At 35.5% G+C, this 5,573-nt stretch overlaps 1 pseudogene; it reads right to left on the reverse strand.

Moving 5' to 3' along the window:
• Positions 1–744: 744 nt before the first annotated feature.
• LOC148584851 (uncharacterized) lies at positions 745–1,631 on the reverse strand (annotated as a pseudogene).
• Positions 1,632–5,573: the final 3,942 nt, after the last annotated feature.

Raw genomic sequence — 5,573 nt, forward strand, 5'->3', positions numbered from 1 at the left:
GGAGTGTAATTGATAAGGTATGCAGCAGTGAGTATACATTCACCTCAAAAATGTAAAGGTAGGTTTGATTGAAATCTTAGGGCATGAGCGACATTTAATAGATGTTGATGTTTTCGTTCTGCTACTGCACTTTGTTGTGGTGTTTTAACACAAGTAAGTTGATGAATAATACTCTTGGAAGAAAATGAATTAGTCATGCTAAATTCATTGCCATTATCAGTTCTTAAGCATTTGATTTTGATGTTGAATTGAGTTTCTACTAAATGGAAGAAATGCTTAATGAGCAATCTTTGTGATTTATTATGCATCAAATATACCTAAGTAAACCTATTGTGATCATCTACAAATGTAAGAAATAATTTTGAACCATTGGATGAAGGAGAAGAGATAGGTCTATATATGTCACAGTGAACTATTTTAAAAGAATGAGTGCAATGTGTGTTGCTAGTGGGAAAATGAATTCTATGTTACTTTGCCAAAGAACATATTGAACAATCTTTATTAGAAGTTGAAGAACAACCAAGAATTACATGATGTAGTAATTGAATTCTTGAGTTAGACAAATGACCTAATCTAGAATGTCAAACATTGGTAAAGACATTTACAGAAGCAACAGATGCAGAATTGAAAACAGAATTGAAAGCAGGGTTTATTGATGCAGAAGGAGGAGCTAAAACTGGAACACTCGAATCACAGAAAACTTCCAAGTCATGCAGTATTAAATGTTACAAGCCACCTCTCTCTTTACCCAATCCAATCATCTTCCCGTCTAACAGTTGCTGAACGAAGCAGAATTCAACCAAAAATATTAAGCAACAGTTAAGAACATTGATCAATTTGCTTACAGAAATCAAATTGAAAGAAAAAGAAGGAACACAGAATACATTTGTAAGAGTCAATGTTGTAGAAATCTTAACAGTGCCTACATGTGTGACTACAACAACGTTACCATTTGGTAATTTAACTTGTTTAGAAACAATTGATGTAATTGTTGTGAGAAAAGAGATTGAACAAACCTTGTGATTTGTGGCACCTGTGTCAATTATCCACGGATACTTAACATAATTATTAGCAGCCATTGGAAAAAGAGAAATTGAAGAGAAAACAGAATGTTTATCTCCTGGATTTGATGATTGAGCGGAGGATTGAAAATAGAAGGAATGATGTGTATTACCTGCCATCTTAGTGAACAAGTGATCCTGGTTATCAGTGTTGACAACTTGAGCAGAAGAAACATCATTAGGAGACTTGTATCTAAGCAAGGTTAACAGCTGCTGGCATTGCTCATATGTGATTAGAAGTTGTGGCATGGTAGAATCAGATACCTACTTTGTTGAAGAATCATTCTTCCCTTTAGTGAATTTGTATCCTGGAGGATAGCCATGCAATTTGTAACATTTCTCAATGGTATGACCAAGAAGGACACAGTGAGTGCAAAGTAGGCATTCTTTATGAGTATTGTCTTGTGTCCTAGAGCCTTGAGGACGTGATGGATAAGGTGGATTATACTTTGTCACCATTGCTGTTGGTGCATGGTTCAAAGGAGTAAAGAATGTAGAGGTAATCTCTCTCTAACGCTCTTCATGCACAAACATTGAAAAAATTTGGTTTATCTATGGCAGTGGATCCATGATTAGAATCTTACCTCTGATGTATGAGAAGGACTCATTCGATCCCACCAAGAATTGAAATACATACTTTCGGTGTTGATAATCAATAACAATTCGTGATGTTCCACACGAGCACAAAGGCAAGGGGTGATAGTTGTTCAACTCATCCCAAAATCCTTTTAAAGAAGTGTAAAAAGAACTCATTGAATGATTGTTCTGAAAAAGAGCAAATATGGCCTTTTGTAGCTGGAAAATGCGAGGTCCATTTGACTGAGAAAAACACTCTTTGATATTATTCCATATTTCCTCAGCAGAGTCGATGTAGATGATGCTAGAAGCAATCTCTTGAGACACTGAGTTGAGGATCCACGATAATACTATATTGTTGTACCTATCCTATGCAAGATAATCTGAAGTTTCCATTGCTAGTTTTGCCAAAGATCTGTCAATGAACCCACGCTTGTTCTTGGCAGAGAGAGCCATTGACATTGACTTTTTGCATGTATGGTAGTTGTTTCTAGGCAATGGTTGTGAAACGAGCAGAGTCCTTGGACTATCTTCATGGTGAAGATAGAATGGACTGGAAAATTCTACACCAGACAATGCAAAACTTAATGGAATAGCATCTAATGATAGCTTAAAAGTTTTTACTTTCTCTATTAAAATAAGGGGTAATTAGCTTTTCCCCCATCAACTACAACGCATTGTCACTTTTCCCCCATGAACTGACAACCCTACTACCCGACCCTATCAAACTATCATTTTATGCCTAAAACCCTCATTCCGTCAGTCAAGGGTGTTAAAAGAGATGGTCAACCCATCATGTGGGAAGCACGTACCATTTTATCAATTTTTGTAACAATTTTACCCTCACTTTGAATTGTTAACTACAAAGGCTTCTGGACCATTCTCCCCAAGTAATCCCTCTTCTTCCAAGCTCATCTCTATCCATTCTACATGATTCTGATTGGAAAACCTAGTTGGGTTGTTTGTTATAGTTGAAGCAAACAGTTCTCTGGAAGCAAATCAAGCCAAGAAGAAAAGTTCTCTCTCTGGCAATCACAGCTTCTAGAAGAAAAGTTCCTTTAAATCCCCCTCTCTCACTTAAAGTGTTTTGACAGATTTCTTTTCAACTTCGTGAATTGAAGAGTACCATTTAAATTAAGGATTTGATGGAGAAACTAGGTCCAGAAAAATGCAACCAATTCAGATACTAGTGCAGGAAAAGAACCGCACATCTGCGGTAGAAATAACAATGACTGTGGAATAATGGAGTCCAAATAAGGTTGGTTTTGAAGATAGTAGTAAGGCAAAGTGACAATGCGTTGTAGTTTATCGGGGGAAAAGTTAATTACTCCAAAATAAGCTTTATCATACTTTATTTTATACCAATTCTTACATTTTATATGTAATTGTGGAATAATGATTAATTATTAAATGTGAGCTTAAAATGATATTATAATGCAAGTTATTGCCTTTTATAGGAAAAGAAAGAAATAAAAAAAAAAAAAGAAAAAAAAAAGAAAAAAAAAAAAAAGAAAAGCCAAGCCAAAACAAAAACTCAAAAGAAAGGAAATGTGCTTACACATGAAAAGAGGGAAAACAATTGCACAAGAAAAGTTACAAGTGGGCCGTGCGTAAATAAAGAAGAGAAAGACCAAGTCAACAAAGGATACCAAAAAGAGGAGAAAAAATCCCAAATAGAGAAGGAAAGAGTACGTGGAAATAAGAAAACAAAAGGGCTTTCTTTGCCCTAAAGAAATCTAACGCCAACTCTCCACTATATATAGAACAACAAGCCGCACGATTAAGGAAGAGCCACAGCGCCCATCCTGGGCTGAAAGAATAAGAGGAGTTGTCGTAGAGAAGAATCAGAGGAGGGCTTCATGCATAGGATTTATTCCTAATATTTAAGTTCTTTCTTTTTTCATGTCTTTTTATTTATACGTTGTTAAGTATTTTAATATTATGAGTAACTAAATCTCTAGTTAGGGCTAGGAGTGAAGCCTTGTTTTTTTTATTATGTGTTCTAAAGACTATTGTTGTTTTTCATAGATTAATGACTGAATTTTTGGGAATGCTTTTTGATTTGAGAGCAATTTCAAATGACAAGTTTATTTTGACTCATTATAATTTTTGTTTATATCAAATGCTTACTTTGTTTGATTTGTTATGATTCGAAAATATATTGAGTGCTTAATTTATTGTCACATTGTTATTAAAAATCAGCATCCATGGAGTTAACAGGAGTAAAGTAGTCAAAGGCATGAAGAAGAAAGGAAGAAACTATAAATATTGAAGAACAAAGATGATTGAATAAAGAACAGAGAAGATTGAATGAAGAACATAGATGAAAATTAATGATTTAGGCGAAAAAGAATGAGAAGCAAGGAAGAACAATGAAGAACAGAGTATGCTCTTATACTATTTCAGAAAGCAGAGGCAAACAGAGTGTGCAAATGTCAAGTAAAATTGCGGAAACTTTCAACTCCTTTGCATTAATGAATAATAATACAATAGTTCAATATTTATACTATGATTATTACATTGAAAGATAGATTAATTAATCACTAACTAATTAACTAATCTAGTTAACAAATCAACCAACTTATCAGTTGAACAACGATCTCAACAAACTTAACAGAATGCTTCCAGCTCATTCTCACACTTGATAAACATTGCATTAGTCCTGCTAACATAAGCTTGTTAGAATTGCTAAATTGTAATAAAGATCTTCACGACAAATTTGATGCCATGGTGAGGATGGTGAATGGCAGTCGAGCCCCAACGTTCGAAAGTTTGCTTGAATGGACGAACCTCATTTTCACAATCAAGGTAAGAGAGTTTTCATTGCCCTCGAAGTTCAAAATGCCCTAAATAAAGGCCTATGAATGGCAGTAAGGATCCTTTGAATCATATAGAGACCTACAAGGCCCACATGTTCTTCTAAGGGACACTAAATGAGAACATGTGCCAGGATTTCCCAACCACATTGAGGGAGCTTGCCCATAGGTGGGTTAGAAGCCTTCCATCCAATTCTCTGAGTTTGTTTAAAGATTTGGGGAAGCAATTCCTAATGCAATTCATCGAAGAGAGGAAGATGAGGAAATTAGCTGCTTACCTTCTCACGCTCAAGCAAGAAGAAAATGAGACCATTAAATATTTAATAGCACAATTCAATAGGGAGAAGTTCGCAGTTGATGACTAGGATGAGAGCATGGCATAACAACCCTACTCAAAGGAATCTGGCTAAAGGTACCCTAATACAAGAAGTCTCATAGTGTAGTGACCCAAATAATCAACTAGGCTAAGATAGCTTGGTTATAGGGTTAATTGGACTTTTGGGTCACTAAGAGTAGTTGGAGGGTCATTCTTGGGATTTTGGACTTTCTAGCCAAATGCTCGTGTGGGGACAACGTGAGCGCTCACCTGCAAAAGTACACGTACGCTCATGTAAGGACCAGCCATAATGTACGTTGACTTTTGGTTGACCACTGGATATTGCACGAGCGTACGACTGCAACCCTTAAATCGTTGGGTAAACAGTACGCGAACGCTCAGCACTATAGTACAGAACGTTAGCTGCTGGTCACAGCTTTTTCTACCCTATAACTAGTTTAATGTAATTTAGGTAGATAGTTCGTGATAACAGAATATGAGTTATATTATTCCCTTGATTATATGTATCCTATTAAAGAATTAGATAATTCATACTTAGGGAAGATGGGTCGTACCCCATCTTAGTGTTTAGGTGGACGGTCCGTGCCAATCGAAAATGGGTTATACTTATTCCTTAATGATGGTATTATTTTCCTTATTAATCTATGATTGACCATTGTTATGCGATGAATGGTGAAATCAACCCCCTATTCTATCTCTCATAATTTTTATCTTTATTTGTATGGATTTACCTATATAAAAGCAAAACAAATCAATCTTCTTTTAAATTGAGTTATATTTTAT

This window comes from Corylus avellana, chromosome 6 (genome assembly GCF_965113065.1).
Source record: "Corylus avellana chromosome 6, dhCorAvel1.hap1.2, whole genome shotgun sequence".
NCBI classification, from domain to species: Eukaryota; Viridiplantae; Streptophyta; class Magnoliopsida; order Fagales; family Betulaceae; genus Corylus; species Corylus avellana.